Below are 26,822 nucleotides of genomic sequence, written 5' to 3'. Positions count from 1 at the left end.
ACGAATATAGCCTAAAATGAGGGTAAGTCAGTCATGACTTGTGGGCCAAATACAGCCACCATCTGTTTTTGTAAATAATGTTTTATTGAAACACAGCCATGCCTATTCATTTACTTATTATCTATAGTTTCTTTTGTGCTACAATGACAGAGTACATTATAGCTGCGACAGAAACTGTGTAAGTTGCTGTGATGGTGATTAGATGACCCTCAAAGCCAAGAATATTTACTAACTGCCCCTTTAAAGAAAAAGTGTGTTGAACCCAGCTTAGAAGAAAGAAATTAGGTTGAAAAGGCATTAAAGCCTCTAGATCTCAACACTTAGAATATTTTCACTTGAAAAGCAGGAGTTGGGAAGACACAAGATTACCTTTACTTTTCAGTGGTTCTGATTACAGTGTTTGATTCAACAGGGAAATATATTTTTGAATATATTCAATATATTTTTGAATCAACATAAACAAAATACAGATTGCTTAATTATAAATACAGAATAGAATACATTCATAATAAACCTTGACAATATAAAAATTATAATTACCTAACAAATAGAGGGGAGAGGGAGAAAGTGTTAGTGTGCTAAATTTCTCACTTTTTATTGTAGTAAATCAATAGATACTGTCCAAAGTTAAGAAATGGAAGTATACTATTTACAACTAAAATGGTAATCAGAAGAACTCTTGGGGAATAGCAGTTATCAAAATGGTTTTCACTGGGATGTGAGATTGGGAATGGGAACAGTTTTGGTCCTCTTGTTTGGCTTGTTTTTAAACTTTTATTTATTCGCCATAAGTAGGTATTACTTTAACTTAAAAACAATAAATTCACCTCTCATTCAAATATATACCATTCTATGATAAGTACTGTTTAAGGCAGTAGGAAAATTGTGGTGGGGAAACAAAAGTCCTCGTTTTTATTTTTTTTAGACTTTAAATTTTTGTAGAAGGAGATAGAAAACGAACAACTTGGGCATTATTGACATTTTGAGCCAGATAACTCTTTATTGCAGAAAGCTGTTCATTGTAGGAGATTTAGCAGCATCCCTGGCAACCTCTACTCATTAGATGTCAGTAGTTCTTGCTCCAGTTGTGACAATCAAAAATGTCTCCAGACATTTCCAAATGACTCCTGGCAGAGGGGCCCCCAGGTTAGGGGAAAAGCCTTGGCTTTGGGGCCAGACAGGCCTGAGTTTTATTTCAGCCCCCACAAACAACTAGCTCTTTGTCTTTGGAAAATAGACTTACCCTTGCTAAACCTCATTTTCCTCTTCTGTGAAATTAAGCTTAAAAAAACAAAACAAAACAAAAACAAAAACAAACAAAAAACAAACCAAATGGTCTTATGAGGCTTTTTTGTTTTGTTTTTTCATAATCTCGTAAAAAAGGTATGTATTTGGCATATAACATGCATTAAATAAACACGAGTCATTACTATTTTAACTCTAATTGTAATAATGATCATGAAGAGGAGGACAGTAGCAGCAGGTGGAGTGAAGACTGTGTGCTAAGGGTAGTGGGCGAGGAGGAGAGTAAGCCTAGGCCTAGGATGCCTGGGTGAAGGTTCTGGTTATGCTTCAGAGTAGAACTCTTCAATCAAACCCTCTGTGATAATAGAAATGTAAGATAATATATAATGTTCTATAAAAAGAATGTAGCTATCAAGCGCTTGAAATGTGGTATGATTAAGGAAGTCAATTTTCAATTTTTAAAATTTTTATTAATTTGAGGCCAGGGATGGTGGCTCACACCTGTAATCTCAGCACTTTAGCAGGCCAAGATGGATGGATCACCTGAGATTGGGAGTTCGAGACCAGCCTCACCAATGTGGAGAAACACCGTCTCTACTAAAAATACAAAATTAGCCGGGCGTGGTGGTGATTGCCTGTAATCCCAGCTACTCTGGCAGCTGAAGCAGGAGAAGCACTTGAATCCGGGAGGCAGAGTTTGCGGTGAGCCGAGATTGCGCCATTGCATTCCAGCCTGGGCAACAAGAGTGAAATCCGTCTCAAAAAAAAAAAAAAAAAAAAATTCTTAATTTGAATTTAAATAGCTGCATGCGGCTAGTGGCTACTGTATTTATTAGCCAGCACTGTTTGAGATAGCAAATGAGAGCCACTAAAGGGGGAAAAATAACAGGAAGTGTGTTCTAGTTTGTCTGGAAGATTAAGGTAGTGATGGTGTTTGGGGAAGGGAGACCAGATAAACACACTTCAGTAGCCCTGGTGTGCTAATGAAAGCATGGATGGGGTGGTGGAAAGGAGAACTGGGAAAGAGGTGGGTCGCTGCACTGCGCGTGGCCTTGGTGGACCCATTCCCATGGGTGTCTGCCTCGGGACACCTAACCTCCACCTTGACCCTAACTCAGCAGCTCCTGAGGTAATCATTTTCTTTATTTATGTTCCCCTTCCATATCTACATCTGAGACCAGAACTGAGATCCAGTTTAAATTTTTTCTTTATAAGCTCTTTTAATTATCCTAACAACAGGCAAATCACAATGCCTATGTTTTAAAATGTTTCTCCATAGATGTACTCTTTTGAAACCTTAATAAATTTCTTTGTTATCCTGAATTCTTGCTGCGTTATTTACCATTCACTTAAAATTCTGTGGAACTCAGAACTGAACAATGAATTATTAATTTATCCTTCTTTCAAATGTGTTTTAAATCAATAATATTTCATTATTTCATTTTCTGTGATATATTCAGCTTTATCTACTTTTAATGTTGAAAAATTGTAAACCATTTCAGTAAAGACTGTGCTATTTTTACTAGTATTTACATAAATCCTTGCCACACTAATCCAAGATTTGGAAGGGCAGGAGTCTTTTAAGGTAGGGCAATCCACTTAGTAGAGGTTGCCACTGCCTTAGATTCCTTATTTTAGCAATCAAGTCAGTGCATTATTAAAATATTGTAGATTTAGGGCAATACACTCATTTATCTGCTTTAGCTTCATAGTAGTAGAAAGTAAAGTCTTTGGAGTCAGAACAAGGATATGTGTCGCAGGTTTACCATTTTCTAGTGCAGTGACTTGAGTAGGTCACTTGCATTCTTCAAACTACAGTATTTTCATCTTTACCAAATATAATAACAAGGTCTGCCTTTCCCATTCCAAAGACCGTTGTGAGCTTTGGAACACCATGTATTAGAAAATGTTTCATATTACTTAAAAGTGGTACAGAAGTGGTTATTTTTTTTTGTCCTAAAAATCTAAATGCAGCTTCTTAACTGGTTGCATTATTCTAACAATTTTATAATTCACAGTCTATACCCTGGTTGTGTTTGCAAACATAACATAGGGAGCTTATTCCATTAAGCATACACACATTGCATGCTTAATGTAATATATTACATTTATTATTTCTCTTTTATCTCTTGGATTATCCACTTTCCTACAGAGGAAAAGTACAGCCAGAATTATATGAATTTCTCAGGCTCATGAATTATTGTATGATTTTTAAAATGTTTTGATTGTTAGATCTCTTATTTCCTCAAATGTCATCTTGGAAAGTCAATCATTTTAGGAATTTCTGCTCCCACTATTTAAAGTATAGGCAGTCTACTTAGGCTTTTTTTTAAGATTCTGAAATATCACAAATTTTCCTGAAGTTATGTTCAAAATTATGTTAATTAGTGGCTCTTGGGCACTATGTCAGAAGAATCCTTAACGCCTGCATGCTTCACCTTATTCTGTATATGTTAACATGAAATCTTACCATGAGAAAATCGTATAAAATGCAAGAAAATAGTTTTAAAGAAAACTAAGCACAACCATTGTTCACCTTGGAAATAAAATGTAAGATCTTCCCAAAAAGAGACATCACTTCTTAAGTTCCTACACATGGTGAAGAAATATATTTTGGTTATAATACATTAAATGGAATATCTTTTCCTTAATAATTGCCATAGGTGAATCAATGTACATCTGGCTTTTTAAAATGGTCATAATGTAGTCATTAACACCAGGAGAGAATCTGAAAAAAGGTTAATGCAAACCATCTGAGGCAGACCGAAATGGAACCTGCAAAACAAAACAAAACAAAAACAAAAACAAAAAACAAAACTTACTCAGACTTCTATTTTGAGAAAGAGAGACAATCTTGGAAGACCAGAGATGATTCTGTGCTACTCTGAGACTCTTAACAATTGAATGCATGGGCACAGTATTCAAATTCTGCAAATAGTCAATTCCAGCTTGATTATGCAAAGAAGACCAGTGCTGTCCATTACAGAAAGAGTAGACTGACACATACACACACCCATGTACAACACTCATTTTTCTTAACTTCGACTTGGCATGTGCATCTAGAGTATTTTCTATGTAGACAACATACAGAGTGCAAAGGTGCCTGTTAACATGGCTTCTCTCCGCAAGGACCTTGCCTAAGTGTTCTTGAGGAAATGTGATTACCAATTTAACTTGACTTCACATAAAAACTAATTTGATACTTCACTGCAATTTTAAATTTCTAGTTTCTAAGGACATTGCTCATGCCTATTGTGGCTGTTTAAGTATACAACAAATTACAAAATGATAACAAGGTCTAGAGACCTGGTCATGGCATAGTCTAGAAAGAGAACTAGCCCTTTAAGCAAAGGATAAATGCTAGCAAGGATGAGGACACCACAGATATTTAACATGCACTTGAGCTATTCTGCCTTGAAGGATGGGTATGTTATATTTATTTGATTTTTTTCTTAGGTATTTTATAGCTACAGTGAGTGATGTGAAGGTAATCAAACAGGTCAGTGCTCCCACGTTCCCATAGCTAAAAGAGATGACTAGAATTACATTCTAGCACTGGAGGCAGAAAGGTAACATTCCTCTTGACAGAGTCTGTCAAGGCTTCTTATGAATACTTGGCCCCTCTGAACGCTCTGATTGTCTACACACAGATGCATTCTCCTGTAGAGTTCTGACAAATCCCTCAGAGGGATGCAGGTTGCTGTCACCAACCAAAACAGTCCACCACAAAGAAATGATTTCAACGGAAAAAAAAATGCTTTCTTGAAGTCAGAGACCATCTTCTGTTCCCCTGTGGCTTTAAGCAGAGTCACCCAGGGCTTTTAGTAGGAGTGGGTGACAAGAGGATGGAATGTGGAGACTCAGAAGCTTCCTACAGAGGAGTGTGATGGATGTCAAGAGCTAAGGGGCCAGAGAATTTAGCAGCTCAGTACTGTGCTGGAAATCCAGGCAGAGAGGACATTAAAGTCCAAAGAAGTCATGAGGCAGGAAATAGAACTGGAATTAAGAAACGGACACAGGGTTATATAGAACCACATCCCCAAACCCAAGTCACCGAAATTCATTATATGGCATAATAAGCATTGAGAATGGGCAGAAAGAATGGAATGCCAGTAGCTCATTTGGGTTGATTTAATGGATTTTTCATAAAACAACTGGCTGGAATTTAAAAACTCAGGAGTAGAGAGGCAATTCGCTCTTTGCATCAAAGAGGTTTAAAAGTATGCTATGTTGCTGAATAAGAAGAGCTCACTTCAGACTTGCTCACCAACCACTCCTCCAATCATTTCTCATTTTTCTTGCCCGGACATTTGCCTTCTAGCCTTTTACTAATCAAAGCATGGTCTCCATGGACCAGCAGCATCATTACCTGGGAGCTTGTCAAAATACAGAATCTCAGGCCCCTCTTTAGACCGACTGACTCTGAGTCTGCATTTTAGTAAGATCCCCAGTTGACTCTTCTCTGCTTTAAAGTTTAAGAAGCAAATCTCTTAGCATCTACTCTTAACCCTTTTATAATTCATTCTCTGTACAGCTGCCTGAGTAATTTTAATTTTATTTGTTAGCCCACTGATTCATTCCACTTTCTAGAAGGAAAGTTCCAAAAGGGCAGGAAAAGGGAATGGAATTGGGTATTCAATTAATATTCATTGAATGAATATCCTTCAGTCCAGGATAAAGTCCAGATGAGATATGCAAGGTTTCCCATATTTTTTCTTTACCACTTCAAAAGTCTCGCCCTCTTTTCCCTTGCTCTTATTTATAAGGAAGCTACATTTTGCATGCCAAACCCAAATTCTTGTCCACATTCTTTATACCCTTTCCTTTAGAACATTTTCTATAAATTTGTCCTTTTTCTGATTACACATGTAGCACCCCTCTCTACCTGCCCCTGCCTTTGGCTTGTGATTTTGCATGTTAATAAGCAGCAAAAGCCCATGGAGTCACCACCTTCTTGCTTTTCATATTTTATCTCTCTTTTCTTTGAGTTCTGGATTTCTTAAGTGTATTTTTCTATTGTTTTCATATCCTTATTTACTCATTCATTTCTCAAGATCTTGTTTCTGTCTCCACGATTTGACTAGTTAGAGTCAGACCCAGATTTAAAACTAGGCCTAAAAAACATGTGCAACTCTCTGAGTCTCTGTACCTTCATTAGTAAAGTGGGTATAATAGAATCGACATCAGAGATACTGTGATAATTAAAGTGCCTTTCACAAATGCTGGCACATGGCAGGTGCTAATGTAAGCTCAGATTCTCCTTGGAGGAAAGCCGAGGCTCATTTTGAAACGACCAAATTTTATCTGTCCAGGAATTTGACAAAATAGAATACAGTGATTTTGTTTTAAGTAGCTATCCATTGGAAATTATTTAAAATATTGTGTAAGCATAATGTACAAACTATTCCACTGCAGCATTATGGTGATAGTGAAAAACTGGAAACAGCAGGGAATAAAAATGTCCAGTCTTTAGGTGAGAGAATAATATGCAGGTGGCAAAATGTTGTAAGAAATGCTTAAGACACTGCTGAATGAAAAAAGGCAGAATTCAGAATTATATCCTTATGATTTTGATGATGAAATTTTAAAAGCAATAGGATAAAAAATACATCAAAATGTTTTAAAAGTGTTAATAATAATCTCTGGATTGTGTAATTATGAGTGACTATTATTTCCTTCCTTACACTCTTCCAAATTTTACAAATTTTACAAAATGTGGATTTATTGTTTTTATAACAAAATAGTTATTGAAATAAATAATAATCCCAGCAGCATTTTCTTTATTCTCATTCTTCATTTTTTCTGGAAAATTTGAGTTTTAACTTTGTTTTCTATAACCTTCCCTGTCCTCTTCTTTCTTTGCTTTTTTCTTTTTAATTCTTCATTCAACTCTAATTCTTGTCCCTTATTTTGCATCTTAAATGCAGGTACTGCCAAGAGATTCCCTCTGGTCCTCTTCTTATCCTTCTTGTTAATATCACCCACGCCCTCCCTCCCTAACTTCCCTTCTCAGCTTTGGATCTGCATGTTCTGCAATCTACGAGCCCAGTCCACCCACATATCCAGCCTCATGTCCTAAACATACCTCTTCATTTTTTATTCGCGTTCTCACTCATTCATTTAGCATTTATTGGCTGTCTGCTATGTACTAGGCATTTTGCTAGCGACTAGAGATACAATAAAAATAAAAAGAAGGACTCTTTCCTCGTGTAGCTCTCAGCTACTTTCTCCCTTTGCTTTTTTCAGTTATCCAATTCAAACTTCAGAGTCACCTTTGAGTCCTTCTGCTGTTCATTCCTCCTACCAATCAAGCAATTGTTCTACTCTGTATATGAACTTGAGCTCAGAAGCATCTTTCATTATCATGACCTCTTTTTCATGCCCACAGTCAATACCCTCTTTGGACTTTTGTTTTTCCCCTGGGATTATTCTATGACAGCTTCTGAAGTGATGCTTTCTTCAACATGCTCTCACACGCAGTTCTGATTTATCTCACACAGAGCTATAAAACAAATAATCTGAAAACACAGTTTGGTCATAGTAGTCTCCTGCTCAAACTAGTCAATAGCTTCCCACTGAATAAGAAACAAACCTCCTCAACTGGCATTCAAAGCCATCTTCCAATGTATTAAATTGAACTGAATAAAATTTTCTAATTTTATAATTCAAAAAAGATGAAAATTAGCCATTTCATATGATACAACTTTATCCTCTAAGAGTCCTGTTTTTCTCCTCTATACTCTAGAATATGAATGAGATCAGTCTGTGCTTTCCCAGCATGTTCACTTCCTTTGATTCCTTTGCTAATGTTTGTTCTTTCTGGAGCTCCTCCATACGTTGTGTCCCCCTTGAATACTTCTATTCATCCCCAAGTTCTGCCTCAAAAAACTCATGCTCTATAAAGTATTTCCTGTTGAGTCCCATTCCAATGATTAGAATTCATGCCCTGTAATGAAGTCCCTTAATAAATTATCCATAATATGTTACATATACACCATGGAATACTACACAGCCATAAAAAGAATGAAATCATGTCCTTTGCAGCAACATGGATACAGCTGGAACCATTATCTTAAGCAAATTAATGCAGGAACAGAAAACCAAGTACCACATATTCTCACTTGTAAGTGGGAGCTAAACACTGGGTACTTGTGGACATAAAGATGGCAACAATAGACACTGGGGACCACTGAAGTGCAGAGGGAAGGAAGGAGGAGTTGAAAATGAACTATTGAGTACTATGCTCAGTACCTGGGTGACAGGATCATCCATACCCCGAACCTCAGCATTATACAACATACCCAGGTAACAAACCTTCATGTACTCCCTGAATCTAAAATAAAATCTGAAAAAAAAAATTATTTATGTCTTTCTTATGGTACCAGTGAGCCTTGGTACTACTTCCTCATCTTATTTTGCTGACTCCAACTCAGCTCCGGAAGTGTTCTCCTGTAAATACTCCTTTGCAAGTAGAGAATCTTAATACATATTTGTGTAATTGTTAGTATCTTCAGTGATTTTTCCGAGTTAGTTGTCCTTGAGGTTGAATTGGTATTTTTACTCTGCCCATGGCCCTGTTGCCTGCTTGTTTATTTATTTTGGCCACTTGAACATTCTTCTGCCATTATTTCACTTTAAAAAGAAAAAAAAACCCAAACCTTGCAAGTTATAACATCAGTTATGCTATTTAGCACTTGGATTCTCTAATTTTCTTATATAGATTATGCAGTTCAAAATAACATTTCACTATAATGACATGGAAAATGCTTTATGAATACATTTATTTTAAAACTTCCTAATTTATCTTTGGCATTCATCCTTGAAGAATAAAGTCCTTCAAGTTAAATATAAAAATTAAAATACAATAGAGCTTGAATATTAGTTAAGTATTTGAGCACATATTCACTTCTACCATAGATAAATAGATAAGATAGATAGATGATAGATAGATAGATAGATAGATAGATAGATAGATAGATAGATAGATAGATATATCTTGATTTATACTTGCAGATAAATCAAGATAATTGCAAGTATACTGTTTTAACCTTATTGCATGGAACATCAAGACAATGACTAGGAACCAAAAATCTGCTAGAAAAAAATGTGGTAAAATGTAGTGTTTAATATGAAGGACTTTTGAGGCCAGACTTGGGTTTGCCCAACTGTAGTCTCAATTCATTTATCTGTAAAATGGAGACCATACTTATCTCCCAGGATTATACGGAGAGCTAAAGGAGATAATATATGTTAAGGACTTACGATATTGTCAGTCACATCGTTAATAACAAAAAATTATACTTTTAATAATGAAAATAAATGACAGCAAGAAAGAATAGCATTCTCTAAAGCCATGTGATTCTAGAAGTTTCTTGATAGATTCCTTAAATATATAGAAAATATTCTATCTATCTATCTATCTATCTATCTATCTATCTATCTATCTATCATCTATCTCTCTATCCTTAAATGCTTTGTTGCTCATTATGGACTGGTAAGTATGACATCATTTCTCATATTACATTTATAGAGAGGGGGGTGGGGGGAAAGGCCTCCTCCCCTTTGCTGCAGCAAAATCTTGGCCAAAGACATGAAAAGCAATAAACAATGTCAAGCCTGGGAGTAGTATTTAGGAAGTGTCCATAAGCAAAGCTCAGGCTGCAGTTTGGCATATTTCCCCCAGCTGATGAAAGTGAAAGGGGACATTTCAAGAATTCTTTCCGTTTTAATCTAAAACCAGAAAAATCCTTTTCCGTACAGCCTAAAGAAATTTCTATACATGGTTTGTCACTTTTATATCCAGTGTAATGATCTAATTATTATTTATTAGAAACATGTAATGAATATTTTGGGTAACTAAAAAAAAATGACCAGATGTCTGTTTCACAGTGTATAATTTTAAGAAAGTCAAGAACAAAAAACTAATGGGGGAAAATGCTGACAAATTCATTTATTCATGAAATAATTAAATAAATATTTATTGAATTTCTACTGTGACCCAGGCACTATATATTATATGTTAAAAATATAAGTGAAAAAAAAAAATGAGTGAAATCAGTAAAGGAATTAACTCATCACAATATTGACTAGAAAAACCATGATATAGGTCCCAGAATTTGACTCTAGTAGTCAAATTCTGTTCTGCTTTAACTACCCAACCTACTATTTTAATAACTCATTTTTTATTATATGCATTTTGTCAGCATACCGCTAGATGAATTTTTAACTGGTCCTCCAAAATTTAGATGCCAGAGGCCTGTTGGTGAGATCATATGCCCCTTCTCCAATATCCAGACAAATCATAACAGAACTTATTAGTTCCTATTGACAATGCATTGGAGTCATTTTTTAGCAGTTAAATAATTTCACCCTTTTCCAATTCATACACATATCCTAAAGTTCAAAATTAATATAATGAGTTGCTGAACGAGTCTGAAGATTAGGAAATAGATGTTCATGTGAAATATATGCTCTCTGGATTTAATTAGATGGGAAAATACCAAATAGATTTTTTTTTCCACCAAACATAAATATTTTTACTTACTTTGAGTGAAATCTAAAAAGAGAGAATGGTCTCAAGAGTTTTACAATATCTAGGCGAAATAGTGCTGTTTGGGGGATTTCATACACGATTCCACTGAGTAATTTCTGAAGAAGAAGTGCAATATAATTTCATGTGTCTCAAGACTAGCATTAGCTTTTGTTCAATATCTGAAATAATGCAATTTCCTTTCTTAGAACACACTGATTTATTTTAATGAATTCATTCTCCTGCTCAAAAATCTTTATGTGATGCTGCCTACACTCTAGAAGGCTGAGGACAGTGTCATCTACCCCTTCCCTCTCTCTCTCACAATAATTACCCACAGCAGCAAGGCTCTTAAGAAGTGCTTGTGGAATGAATAAATTAAAGTTCTCATGATTATATATTGCAGATATTAACAAAGGACAATGTATTACTCTCCTTCACCTGCTACAAATATTCACACTCATAGGTGTACACTCACATACTTATAATATTTCAGGGTCAGTAGTTGGACACTATTTTCAGGCATATTTTTTAAAAACTAAACTTATTGTGTAAAATGCTTTGGACTGACCGTCTTGAGAGGAAATATTATACATAGATCCCAAGGAAAGGCTTAAAAGGTATTACTGATCTTCTTCTCAGCAGGGCAGAAAATGTCTTCCATTTTTTAAAGGCAAATTACAAATACAGGTTTTATTGATATTAATAGGTATTAAAGACAGTCTTAAAGAAAAGGTAATATCCATAATTGCCATCTCAAATCAATATATATCCTGAGGCTGAATTTCAAAATTGATGTTTTTCACGTAAGGCATGAGGCCCAGGATCAAATGGATTCAAGTGCATTCATGGCAAGATGAAGGATTACTTTCTTATGCTGTCAATTCCAAATAAAGCAAATGTAAAATAACTTCTTTTAAGAACTAACAACCTCGGCCTTTAAATATATCCATTGCTAAAGACTGAAATGTCAATAAAGAAGTTACAATATTTTATTTGTAAAGCCAACAATACTGAGTCATTCCTGGGCTTTCGTCTCTAGCACCCATTCTACCTGGGAAGGGCAAGGCATTTCATTTAACCATTTTAATAAATCACTTAGCAGGATTTGTTCAGATAAAATCATTACTTAGCATATTTCTCTTAAATTCAAATTAATGAATTTTCATTTAGATGGAGAATTTTGAACTTAAAAAAAACCATTACAATGATAAAATCTCCAAATAAGCCAAACATGTTGATATTTGTTAATAACTTGCAACATAGGCAAAAGACACAATTCTTTAGTCATCTTCTAATCAAAACAACGTTAGATAATAGAATTATCTGCATAGAAAATGGTATATGCAATAGACAATGATCAGCTTAAGGATAAAAGATCAATCATAGATAAATTAATCTAAATAAAAACATTCCAATTCTCCCCTGAATTTCCCTCATTAAAACATCCAAACAAAACATGTGGTACCTTTTAATTTTCTGAATGAGTAGCTCCCAATCAATGCTTCCCCGGTTAGAGACAACAAGCTGAAGAATCTACCGAAACAAAACAAAAGAAAAAAAATATATATATATGGATTTGTTAACTAAATATCAAAAATTATAACTCACCAGTAAGCAAATGCATTCTTTATACTCAAATAATAAATCTATGCCTGGAGGTCTGTAGCACAAAAAAATGCAGTACTTGAATATTTAGGAAGCTCAATAACGAATTTTAAAAGATCTTTACTCTGAGATTACATAAAGCACATCCTATGAAAAACGAATTGAAAATGAAACGAAATAAAATTAAAAGCCCCGAACCATTACCAGCGCATATGCAGCAATACCACTCAAGTCTAGCCTTTGAGAACTGCTGCAGAATCCTTCTCCGGAAGCATTATCCCCACAGGCTGGCTCTCTGGCTCTCTAGCTCCAGACAGACGCAGTCTGCAAGCCACCAGCTCGTGTCTGTGTGTGCTGGGGAAAGGGAAGCTGCAAATTAGAAGTCCCCGCAGTGGCGAACAGGAAAATAAGGCGAGTGGGAGAGAGGGAGAGAGCTCACTAGCCTCAGAATTTTCGAGAATGATGACAAACCACTCAGCTCCGCCATCATTCACTGACAATAGGATGCAGCCCTCACTTACGATTTAGCGGTTTGCCATAGGGGCTTCTGGTACCAAATGCCTGACAGGCATTTTAATTGCCTCCATCCAAGTGTGTCCCCAGGAGTCGAGTCTATCAGCCTATGAATGTCATCATCTGGTCTCCTTTGTGTTAATGCCAGACACACACACACATACACACACACGCACGCACACACACACACCGCTTAAATAGAGAAACCGTTTTCAGGCATATAGGATTACAAACAAGTTAAGCTACACAAACTGGACATGACTAAATACTAGTTTATGGGAATTTTTATTATCTGCATTAAGGACATCAGAGATTTGTTGATGTTTTGTCATTGGCAGATAATTACAATATTTTTAACTATCGCATATTGCTTATTTATATTCCAAAATAAATATGTTCATTAAAGAAATGCATATATTTATGTATATGTTCCTACAGAAAATTCAATACCCTTTTAACAGTTATAATTATGCACTTGGCCATGTTTTCCTTACAAGAGAAAAAGAAAAAAAAAAAACAAAGAGAATTAGAAAACCAGGGCCGTTATGTGATTTCTGGGGGCAATCTATTTATTCCATTTACATACAAAAGCAAAAGGAGGTGGCAACCAACTTGGTCCTGGGGCTTTTCAGTCCCTGAGGGCCCAGGCAGAGAATTCAATCTTTGACATAATCTGTATCCCCTCCATGTTAGCAACTGAAATTAGCAGTTGAATATCCCTGTTTTACAGTGCCCTTGCGTAGGGAGGTTAAGTGTGGAATAATTCCCTGCATTTATTTCCTGGGGAAAAGGGAAGGAGAAAAATGTCAATAAATAAATTAATTTTTACAGCATTGTTAGCAACCTGAACCAGTGAATGGAGCAAAATTCGATGAGAACCAAAAAGGCCAGCTGTGAAGAAGGTTGCTGGGAAGAAGCATCACCATGGTTACTGGAAACAGAAAGTCAAGAGAAAAAAAATATGATGACAGAGAAGACAGAACGAGACTACAGGGAAGGAAATTGAGAGACAGATGATAGGCTTCTTTTTCTTTTTCCTTCTTGAAAGAATCGCCTCCATCAGTTTAATACTGTATTTTGAATTAAGATAAATTTGCATTCTCCTTGAGCCACCTTTCTGCCCCATTTTTTAATCACTAACTAATTTCGCTTTCATAAATATTCAAACTACAGTTCTTTTGTATGAGATCAATTCTGCTACCCCTTGCCTCTGTCCAAATACTGGCTTCATGGAAACCATTTAGCCTAGTCCACATCCTTTGTTTCATAGGTGAGAAAGCTAAGGCCCAAAGAATATGACCAAGGTCACAAAACCCAGGCACCCGCAGCGTTTCCTGATTCAGTCCTTTGCTTTTCTTCTCTCACCAAGTGACTTTCTTTCTCTGCTCTCTTTTGTTCTGTTTGCAAGCAATACAGATTCCAGAAACATCCTTTGTCTTTGATTTTTTAAACCTTATATTTGCTACAGTAGTGATGTCCCTCTTTAAAATGCATTGCAATCATTCTAAAGACTTTTGCAAATATCTGTGCTGGATTGTATTTGAGGTCTGAGGAATCTGGGGTAATTATGTCACTGCTTTTCTTTCATTTCCAGTCTGGCAATCAGATAAATCAAGCATGATTGCCCTTTTGTGAACCTATCTTGTTGAGCCTGAACTTCATGATCATATACTAGGCACTCTTAGCATTGCTGGCCTCATTCTTTCTGCAAGCATAAAACTGGGTAATCAAATTGAGTCGGTCTCCCAAGGCACCTTCTAGGTATAGACAAGGTAAACTTTCCTGGGTTACCAAAAACAAAGAAGCTGGAAAATGGAGAGCCCAGGTAAAATTAAAAATTATAGTAATAATGATAATAATTCATTCCGAAACAACCACTGGAGGGCGCAAAATTTCTTAAAATCTTTCTAAACTACTCTGTAAATGTGGCTAGAATTTTGACCTTCATATTTTACTGTTTTTATTTTCTTTCCAAACTGTTCTTTCCATATTCAGTTCATATGATTCAATGCTTTTGGATTAACTCATCTATAGATAGGGTCATACTGCTTTTTTTGATGTCTAAAAGACAGTTGCTGCCACCATCATCATCCTCTTTCCCCAGTATGTAGCTATAAAATGAATAAATCACATTTTTAAAATGTATGACTACCACAGGTAATAATCACAAGAAATTTCAGGTTTCAGTGAATCCTACATACTGGTTAGAATTCTTCCCCTGACCCGCAAAAAAAAATGCCCCTTTAAATGTAATCTCCCTGTTAAATGTCTATTTTTCTTCAGTGATTTTGGATAATAAGGTGATTTTTCCAAGTGAATGTTTTATTTTAATGTATTGTCTTCTGTTCACTTAAGAACATAAAAAATGATGCCTAAGACTAATGTCTTGGAACATGAATCATATTCTATCATGAAAGCACATATCAGCATCCTGGTCAGTCTAAAAATATAGCACAGCTTCCAAAAACATTTAATACTCTCTGGAGGTCATTTAATATTTAGGGGTACCTAGTTCAGTACATGAGAATGAGTTGGTATACTCTTTTTCTTTTCTTTTTTTCCCATTTGTTTCGAACATGGAGTAAGTACCATATGTGAAACATAATTACTGCCCTTAGGTATGTCATATTCTAAGAATACAAGACAACCGACAATTGAGATACTTCTGTTAATTTTTAGAGTTTTCATATTTATGCCCAAAAGCCTAAACTGGTGCTTGCCTTACCCTTCTTCTGTCTGACAGTATTTTAGACCTTGGATTACCACCATTCATCCATTCATTTAATCAACTGTGATGGCACACATACGTATTTTTCAGACTCTTTACAGGTTCTGGGAATGGAAAAAAAGAGGGAAACAGGATTTCCTTTTCAAGACACTTCATTTAATAAATTAGTTAACAGAAGGCCAGGCATGGCGGTTCATGCCTGTAATCTCAGCACTTTGGGAGGCTGAGGTGGGTAGATCACCTGAGGTCAGGAGTTTGAGACCAGCCTGGCCAACACATAGTGAAACCCCATCTCTACTAAAAAAAAAAAATACAAAAATTAGCTGGGTTTGGTGGTGCATGCCTGTAGTCCCAGCTACTTGGGAAGCTGAGGCAGGAGAATCTCTTGAACCCAAGAGGCAGAGGTTGCAGTGAGCCAGGATCGCACCACTGCACTCCAGCCTGGGCGACAGAGCAAGACTCCGTCTCTCAAAATAATAAATAAATAAATAAACAGAAACCTAACTTCACCCTTCCTTTTCTCACTTTGATGAGATACTATGACTCCACCCCTCTGTCATATCTGCTTCATTGTAGATGCCTGATCTTTAAGAATCTGATTTAGCTATACTCCCAAATTTAGTTAATTCACCCCTGTGCCTCTTCTGAAATAACTTTGATTTCATTCCCTAAATATATTGGTCTGTGTATTTGTGTATCACTACCTAAACTCTCCAGGAATGAATAATGGAGGCATCTTCCTTACATCCTTAAAGCCTTTGTTCATAGATCATCTTCCAACCAGGGCTTTCCTAACTACCATAATGAAAGTTGCAACCATGCCCTTTCCACGGCTTTTCATCCCCTGCTGCATTTTACTTTTTTCCATAGCACTTATCATAACATAAACTTTTCTTATTTATTTCTAACTTCACCCTGCTAGTTCCACGAGGGCAGTCATTTTTACATGTTTGGGACACTGGTATCCAAAGCACCTAAAACAGTGCCTGGAATGTACTGGCACTCAAAAATATTTTTTAAATGACTGAATATGAAAAATCACACTAGTGGATGAATTGGAATGTCTAAACACGAGAAGTTTTTGTATTCCATATTGTCTTCCCTATTCTGTATATTCAGTCTTTCTTAAAAATATTGCCTTTTATTTGTAAGTGACTCCTTGCCACATATATATGCTTTTTTTTGTTTTTTGTTTTTTGTTTTTGAGTCGGAGTCTCACTGTTGCCCAGGTTGGAGTGCAGGGGCTCGATCTCGGCTCACTGCAAGCTCCACCTCCCGGGTTCACACCATTCTCCTGCCTCAGCCTCCTGAGCAGCTGGGACTACAGGCACCTGCCACCACACCCGGCTAATTTTTTGTATTTTTAGTAGAGACGGGTTTCACCGTGTTAGCCAGGATGGTCTCGATCTTATGACTTCGTGATCCGCCCGCCTCGGCCTCCCAAAGTGCTGGGATTACATGCATGAGCCACCCCGCCCAGCTTTCCTTGCCATATATTTTGTAATCAATATGTTTTGTAATTTCTATTATAGGATGTAAATTTATTTTAAATAGAGACTTGTCTCCTACTCTCTTTGAATTCTGCAAAGTACCTAGCCTGGGGCTATCAGCTTTTAAATGCTCAGAAAGAGTTTGTTTGATAAATCATGCCTTCTCTTGGTATTAAAATGTGCTAAATTATAATTTTTAGATTTTTAAAATAAAATTCGACGAATTAATGCTGCCTCATGGCTAAAATATTTTGGAATGACCTTTGTAGAGATATGACTACACTTACTAAAATTTGTACTTTCAAAAATTTATAATAGAAATAATACTTATGCTTTCCCCTAGTATTCTTGAGTTTGTTGTTCTAAATCATATAGGCAGATGTGTAAGTATTTTACAAATTATCATGATATCCAAAATCACTGAACACTGTTTTGCCTTATTTACTGTAGATGGCATTTTCTCTTCCAACAAAATTGGTCCACACAAAAATATATTGTGGTCAAAAAAGGCAAAAAAAAAAAAAAGACTAATCAGCACATTAGTCATAAATCTACAAAATGATAAAATTATATTACTTTTTACCTACAAAATGCCAATTTCCTATGGTTCAACCTAATACCTAGAGAAGCTATACATGGATGCGGGATTGGGTAGTGTGAGTTGTACAAAATGACTCCCATGTTTATTGCAGCATTATTCACAATAGCCAAGATATGGAAACAACCTAAGTGTCTATAGATGGATGAATGGATAAAGAAACCATAACCTCTGTGTCTGTGTGTGTTTGTGTGTGTATGTGTGTGTGTGTATCTATATTATGCAGCTCTAAAAAAGAACAGGATCTTGCCATTTGCCACAATGTAGATTAGCCCGGAGGACATTATGCTAAGTGTAGTATACGTCAGACACAGAAAGAAAAACATTGCATGATCTCACTTATTTGTGAGATATAAATAACAATAATAATAATAATTCAAGTATACAGAGAGTGAACAAAACTGTTGTTACCAGTGACAGGGCTGGGGGACAGTTTGGCGGTGGCGGAGAATGAGATGTAGGTTAGAGGATACCAAATAGCATGATGTAGAATGAGCAAGTCTAGAGATCTAATGTACCATGAGAATCATAGGCAATAACATTGTACTGTACAAAAAAACAAATAAACATCACATGGTACCCCATAAATGTATACAATTATGATTTGTCAGTCAAAAATATTAATAATAAAACTTTTTTAAAATGTGATATATTCATAGAATATTGTTTGGCAATAAAAAATTGACGTGCTGATATGTCACAACACAAATGAACATAAAAACCATTATACTCAGTGAAAGAAGGTGGTTACAAAAGGCCATATATTTTATAATTCCATTTATATGAAATACCTAGGATAGTCAAATCCATAAAAATGGAAAGTATATTAATGGCTGCCAGAGGCTGGGGGCAGGGGGTAATGGAGAGTGACTACTAATGGGTAGGGGCTTCTTTTTGGGGTAATGAAAATGTTCTGAAATTAAGTAATGGTTATGGGTGCATAACTCTGAATATATTAAAAACCACTGAATTGCTGAATTGTATACAAGAGTGAATTTCATGCCACGTGAATTATATCTCAATAACTCAGTAAAAAATAAAGTAATAAGGGGCTGGGCACAGTGGCTCACGCCTGTAATCCTAGCACTTTGGGAGGCCGAGGTGGGTGGATCACCTGAGGTCAGGAGTTTGAGACCAGCCTGGCCAAGGTGAAACCCCATCTCTACTAAAAATACAAAAATTAGCTGGGTGTGGTAGCTCGCACTTGTAATCCCAGCTACTCAGGAGGCTGGGGCAGGAGAATTGCTTGAATCCAGGAGGTGGAGGTTACGGTGAGCTGAGATCGCACCACTGCACTCCAGCCTGGGCAATAGAGTGAGACTCTTTCTCAAAAAAAAAAAAAGAAAAGAAAAAAGAACGAAAGAAAGAAAAAAGTAATAAAAAGGTCCCAGTCTCTAGGCAGCAAGTCTTTGAATTCCATGGCCACTAAGTAAAATATGACAAGTTTATAATTCAATCCATGGCACCTTCCAGATTATTACAAATTGTTAGAAGCATGGCTCCAAGAGCTATTGATTTTTTTGAGGCCATGAGACACTGATTCATGTGGGAATCTGAAAATCTTCTAGAAATGTTTCTTGAATTCTTTAACAAATTCAACTGCAGATCTGTAGATCTCCATTTTTAAAAATTTCTTTTACATGGACAAATTTCTTTTACATTCTTTAACGTGGTATCATAAATGAAAGACGTGCTCTAGTGGATTCCTGATTTATGTGATAAAGAACAACTGGTCAGGAGTTAAAAGACAATCACTAAGCATCTAAAGGATAAATATATGTAAATCACTCTCATGGCTGTCTTTTGTTTTTCATAGAAAACTATGAAAATTATTAACTATACACCATCAATGAAGCTGAATTACTAGTTATAAAAACATCCATATGTTGAGAAACTCATGCAAATAATTCTGACGGCAAACAATGGACAAATTTATTACTGAGGGACAAAATTTCTCCTGAAAAAGTAGAATCCTTGAATCACTTGACTCCTGCCACAAGTTTTGTTATGATTAAAAAGTGGACTACATTTGTTAGCTTGTTGTCTATTTGATATTTCATTTAAGTTTACTAGGTATTCTATGCCACTGAGCTCTGGGCTATTAACTTACTTAAAATTTGAAAATAATATTGATATTATCCAAGCCCAAAGTCCTATACTATCTGCCTTACTCCATATGTATTTTAAACATGTCTCATACATAAAACCCAGTAAGAAATAGTTAAACAAAATATTCAGTATCTCCACTGAATCTGGATGAAAAGCAAATTACAAAATAAAGTATATTTATAAAAAGCAAAGAGCGTATTGAGATATGCATTGCATGTGGTCATCTTTGACATATTCACTGTGATTTTAATTAGAGTTGTATTGCAATGGGAAGGATGAATTTATTCCAACCAAGTAGGGTGAAGAGTAAGACAAAATAACTGGAAATCACTTTCCAATTGCTCTTGAATCAGGCTTTAATACTTCTGAGTCATGATGATCAGGGTTTAACTTGACTATTTCATTTAGAATCTTAGTATGATGATTTTTTTAAAATCACTTATATTCTTATCCAAATGTATGTACATAATACATTTCAAATTATTTTTGGATTATGCACCATCTTGAACCTCAGAGATATTCATATTTCACTGACAAATTTTGCACAATTCTAAAAGTAATAAATTCTCATTTTTCTTTATTCCATCAGTGCTTTTATTTCACTTATCAAGGTAAAGCCAATGGGATGGTATAAATGGAGAGACAGAAAGAAAGACAGGTTATTCTTATTGTCAGCATTCAAAGTCTGACTGCAATTTAATAAAATGGCTAGCTTAAATGCCATATTTAGATTTCATATGACATTACCACCTAAGCTTATGAAATAACTATTCTCAAAGTTCTAGTCTTCTCACATACTTTTACCAAAGTAAAATAAACCAAGCTTCTTTTTAAAAACAATGTCACATGAACTATAATTATGAAAAATAATTGCTACTTCAATTCATAAAGTCATAATCTCATTACAGTTTAAGAACTATGTTGGGAATTAAAAGCTCTCAAGAGGTTGAAAAGAAAACTATAATAGTTGAACAACTAAGACTCTCATACATTGCTGGTGAGAGCTTAAACTAATACAACCACTTTGGAAAACTGTTTGGCAATATCTAGTGAAAGTAAATACTAAACTAAATATATGGAATAATATATGAACTTCCAGAGCAGATAAAACTAATATTCAGAGAAAGATATCAGAATAGTGTTTACCTCTGTAGAAAGTAGTATGAGAGACTGTATTAACTTGGAAGATGTACAATGTCTTCTTGACCTGAGTGGCAGTGACATGGGGTAGAGTGCACTCTATTAATGTAATGTACCTTCATAATAAAAATTGTAATAAATATTACGGTGCCATTGTTTTAGAAGTTCTTCATTAATAAGTTTTAGGATCTACAGTGAATATTATGCAAAAGGGTTCTTGTATAAGCATATATTTTGCGCACATACCACGTAACTATGGCTATGTAAATAGAGACTATATGATTACGTGTATATTAAATAAACAAATTGTAAGGGCACATTCTCCTTAGTAGGGAGAGTATGTTTTACATTGGCTTTTAGTAAATAAATGGCAACTGTAAAGTAAAAGCACATGAAATGAAAAATGGAAGTAAAATGTGTATTTTAGGAATATGGCAACAAGTGAAAGTATTTATGTGAAGCAGCCCTTACAGAACTACACTATTATGACAAAAGAATGGACAGCTAAGATGCTTCCTGTATCATCCTTTTCACAAAAATCCCTTACACATTGAGGCCTACCATAATCGTAAGTTTATTTCAGGAATCATTGATTTCTTCTCTTCCAACCCAAATCTTATATTTCCTTTTTGGTTCATTTAAAATTCTGCCTTTTTCATAATGGCTTCCAAAATTCCCACAAGCACATAATGTCATAAAGCTCTTTCCTTTCTCAGAATCGCCAACATACAAAACAAAAAACAAAAACCATCATTATACCATAATGCCTGTTATTAGATACGGGCTTGGTCCATTTTTCAGTAGTTTACGTTCAGTTATTTATTCTAATATTTGCGAATTTGAAAAGTACATGACATGATTCTGATAAAATGATTAAGAACCTAGAAAGTGCCAGTCTTTTTGAGTACATTATTTTATTCAACAATTCTGAGAGTCATGTGCCTCTATTTTACAGTTGAGGAAATAGGCCTAATTAGGTTTAGTCAAGTGCCCAGGGGAACACAGTTGTTAAGTGGTGGAGCAGAAATTCAATCCCTGGACTTCTCAGCTAATTAGTTTGTAATTCAGCCTAACACTTAGAAGGTATCAGAAGAGGAAGAGATAAACATAGAACTAAGAATTTTCCATTTACACTTACAAGATAGCAGAAAGAGAAGAGATAAATTAAACACAGAATTAAGAATTTTCTATTTTTCCAGGAGAGGGAGTTTAGACAGACTACTTGTTATGTAAGTAGGCTGTGCATAAAAGAGATAAGATTAAAAATATGGATTTTTACTGTCAGAATTATTTCAGATTCCATCAGTTCATATTTAAATAATGTATATGTACAAACACAAACATTCCTGGAGGTGAGGAAAACATCATAATTTTAATTACTATCTATCTGGTTTAATCTTGGCAGAGGATATAGAATATATGAGTGCAATATATGCTCATGTGTTTTTAAAGAACTTTGCTCTTTGACAATTTGGGCTTATTATGTTTGTTTTGAAACATCTTGTTGAAATTAACTCCTATCTTAGAAGTACAGATGATAATAGTGAAGTACATATCTTAACAAAATCACTACCATTATTTTATTCTATCAAATTAGAAATCATCAAACATCATGGTGAATCTTAAACGTTACATGAGAAAACACCATATCATGTTATGTAATCCATGTCCATTAAAAAAGTTAACACATTTTTAATAGTTAAATTTTGGTGTGTGGACACTTTTTTATTTCAGACAATTCTATTCTTTCCATGAAGTTTTCCCTCAGATATTGCCTTCTCAAGCAGGCTTCACCTGACCATCCTATTCAATATTGCAATCTGTAATTCCTACTCCCAATCACCCTTACTCCATTTTGCTATCATCTTCTAATGTGCCATATAATTAATTTACTTGTTATGTTTATCCTTTATTGTCTTTCCCCATTCACTTGTAATCTTCATGAAGGCAAGACTCTGCCTGTTTTGTTCATGAATATATCCCAAATACCTAGTATATAACTGGTGCACAATAAATATTCATTCATGCTGCATGAACACTGAAATTAAAACATTAAAGCTCATATAAGAAGCATAAATTACCTTCCTTAAAGTCTTAGGGCTAAAAGTTTCAGAAATCATGAGATAAAACATGTAGTGCAAGTGTTTCATTTATTTTGGGTCTTGGTTAGCTATTTGAATATACAAATTTTAGATTTTTCATCTTTGGCACATTTATAGGGAGTTTGAGTAACCCCTCTTCCTTTACTTCAAGTTTTAAAAAGTATTTACTTATTTTTTTATTTCTACAAAAATTATTCTAGCAGTTTTTCTTATCTACTTGTGAATCCTTAGTTATAACTAGTAAATTTATTTTTATCTTACTTATAACCTAAATGTTAAGACTAACCGTATTCACTGGAGATACAACTACCCTATAGGCAAACAATATTTGCAAGACAAATGGGCAAACCATGAAGGAAAATTAAGAGAATTAGTGCGGAAGATTTTTTACTAAATAAAATTTTTATTTAGTAGTCAACTAGTCAAGCAGAACCATCTTCTGGAGTCATTAATTTCTTGGCTGATCTTCTTGAAAGCAGGAAATTAACATTCATTTAATCAAATTCTCCACAAGTGGGGCCATTACAATTTCATGAAAGACTGAAATCAAATCAAATGCTACAAAATCAAATGCTACATTTCATGACAGTAGATCTAAATACCTGATTGGTTTTTGAAAACTACTAAAAGGAGCTATTTTGTTGACTGCTTTCTAAGCACTGAAGATTAATATATCTCAATATTTTAAACCTCTCTTGTTCCTTCGGTCTTTAGCAACTTCACTGAATTGGAGAGCCAGCAGAATTTAAGAGGTCAGCTAGTGCCAATCCATTTACATTTGGTAATCTTTAACCTTAATATGACCAAATTATTCTGAAGAAGCTTAAATTCTGCATGATCCTATAGCTTTTATTTTCAGTGTCTAATATTTCCAGTTCAAATAATAAGATGTCTACTTTGATGGTTTAATAAATACAATATCGTAAGTGGAATGATTTCTGAAAATGCATATATTTATTTTGTGAATAACTGAAATCCACATCCCCAAAATTTATGAAATCCAAACTTATTCTCTTGACTGTTTAGGGGACAGTGTACCCTAGGGTGATGGCCACCAGGAATTACATATGTAATTTCTTAGTCTCTCCTCTTCCTCTAGTCCTTGTACCAAGGTTACAATAGAGATGAGAAGAGAGAATTAATTATCTATGCAGGTATTTATTTATAGATATTTTAATAAAACAGAACTACAACACACTTTGAATATTTAGAATGTATTCAATAGTACATCTACATGTGCATGAAAGTTCCAAATTCTCCTATTGATTGGAACCAAAGAATAAAGATGATGAATATCAAATCCCTAGTGTGAAAAGAAACAGGAACTTAGATGAAGAGTGGGTGTACTGTTTCTATTTCTACTAAAACTTCATGGCTCATTCTATCATCAGATTTCTCAGCTGCAAAGGATTTTAGGTAAAAGATATACTGGCTTTTAAATCAAAAGGAAATATTAAACATAAGCAATGCCTATATATGTATATTCCTTCTCAACAGTATCATTAAGTTGGCGAGAAAGAGTTCATGTTATGTTATATTTATACTCGTTTCATTTTCCATAGTTTTGTGGCTTTTTTTCCTTTGCTACTAATAGCAAACATATAATTGAAGAAGTCAGTGTTTTATTTAATATTCTGTAAAACGGAACTCAATTTTTTTTTCTAGACATGGTCTATCTACTTTTTTATTTCAAATGGAATGCAAAAATAGCTATTGTAAGAATCTGGGCCAACAGATCTGTTTAGAAGAGAAATTTCCACACCCCCAGGACCACTGACTTTTTTCTTGAGCTACCACACTCCTGTGTTTTGCATTTTTTTTTACTTTTCCATTATCTTTGTTTTGCCTTCCCCTTTCAACTCTTTCTCCTCCATTTTACTCCAAAGTAATGGGGAACATAGTCAAGGAAAATAGTTACAGAATCATTTGAATAAACTTTCATCTATATAGGTCCTTGGTTTTATGTTAGTTAGGGGCAAACTCGATGCGTTTTACACAACTTTCTCTAATATCTGGTAGGCTCCTTTTACATTGGTGTACAATAAATAATGTTAATTTGTGTTGTGGACATTGATCTAAAAAAATGGAAGAAGAAGTCGCTGGTGGGGAGGAAGGTATATTGTCACTGAGATCATTGTATGTAGGGCTGCAGCATGGTATTTATTTATTTTTAACCCAGTGAAGCTAAAAAAATAAAGAAAAGAGAATTAAAAGTCCAGTTTATACATACTTTCTACTGTAATGCTTATAAGCATATAGATGACATATTAGAAAAAAGCAGGTGATGCCTCAACAACAGATTTTTCTAGTGGCAAGGGGATGCTTCTAATTTTCTTATAATTTCTTATTTTATTTTGAAGCTGTTTAACAAAATGTATGATTGATTGATGGCTGATGAGAGAAGGGAATGTGAGGCTTGTGTTAAGAAATGCACAAAAGGAATCCTGGAGAAACTGACAGTCATGAATTAGAAGCCAAGTGTGATGAAAAAGAAACTTATTTTACAACAGAAAAAAGCTGAAGAAGAACAACAAAAAAAAAACCACGAAAAAACAAACGGGGGTTGTGAAGATGATAAAACAGCACAGAAATGCCAAGACTGACTCAGCACTATTTGTATATCACTTGAAAAAAGAATTAAATGAAAACTGATGATGTGTGTTAGGAGAGTTAAGACACTCAAATCAGAAGGAGAAGCAAGAATATGCAACATGGATAGAGAAGAGTTAGAGGATCAAGAGCTTTGGAAACAAATAGAGTTTCATTTATAAAACATAGAGCCAGTCTGACAGGTGAAGCAGGCTGAGGCACTTGAAAGATCTTACTCAATGGCTGGCATTGCTAAATGCCCAGCTGGGTCTGAATGAGAGTAGTTTTAAACAGGGACATTGTTCCAAGGAAGATTTTAGTTTCACGTGCCTTCCAATACAGCCTTATAAATCCTGAACAGCGTCAATATTCACCAGCCACCTGCAATCAGCATTATTCCAGAATTTGCTAGATACAGCAAGTCCGTGACAGGGGATATATTAATTAGGATGGTTGGTCCTCCACTCAGGACTTACGTGTATTGATGATATGCAAATAAGTTCAGTTCAGTTTCATCAACAGGATAAATTAAGTGCATCCTATCATGAGGATTATCTTGGAAAGAATGAATGTCACTCTCAATAGGCCTTTGGCCTGAAGGTGCATAGTCAGCAGTCGCTGAGTGAGGGAGAATGAAAAACAGACAAAAAAGTATTTCATCATTATTGACTGGCTGGTTGCATTCTTCCCTAGATTGAATGCTTGGCTACTTATATTAAAAAATCTTTGCTTAGAAAAATTTCTTCTTAAACATCTGTGCAGTCGGACAAGAAATTCAAAGGTAGCATTTTTGATTAAGAGACCCGATGAGCAAAAACAAGAGAAAACAATCCTACATTGTGACCTTTGTCTTAAGAGTTAATATTTCATTGGGAAATGGTGCCCACACAGGACAGACGTTTTGTACTAGAGAGGATGAATTTGTGACTTCTTGTTGGACTTTCTTAGGAACTTAGGTTAGTTAACAAAGAGCTAACGGCCTTAGAGAGAAAGATCACAAAATTGTATGACAAATGTGAGAAAAAGAAAAAAACTTTGGATAAGGATATACCTATGACTGACATTTTAAAGAAGCTATAAATCGTGGATGGAAATAGTTAAGGAAATACAGATATAATTCAATCTATAATGTATAGATATTTTCAGTCTGGGCATAGTGGCTAATGCCTAT

At 35.0% G+C, this 26,822-nt stretch overlaps 1 protein-coding gene across 22 annotated transcripts in view; it reads right to left on the bottom strand.

Annotated features, from left to right (window-relative positions):
* The window catches only part of MAP2 (microtubule associated protein 2), a 303,981-nt gene that overhangs the window by 141,598 nt on the left and 135,561 nt on the right, over positions 1-26,822 (bottom strand). For all 22 annotated transcript variants that reach the window (XM_055290436.2, XM_055290437.2, XM_055290439.2 and 19 more), the window contains exon 3: positions 12,243-12,310. The gene's annotated coding sequence lies outside the window, so the exon portion shown is untranslated. The remainder of the gene's footprint in view (positions 1-12,242; positions 12,311-26,822) is intronic.

This window comes from Symphalangus syndactylus, chromosome 8, assembly GCF_028878055.3.
Source record: "Symphalangus syndactylus isolate Jambi chromosome 8, NHGRI_mSymSyn1-v2.1_pri, whole genome shotgun sequence".
Classification (NCBI taxonomy): domain Eukaryota; kingdom Metazoa; phylum Chordata; class Mammalia; order Primates; family Hylobatidae; genus Symphalangus; species Symphalangus syndactylus.
The sequence above is the reverse complement of the archived record's forward strand: the minus strand, read 5'-3'. Positions and strand labels throughout refer to the sequence as shown.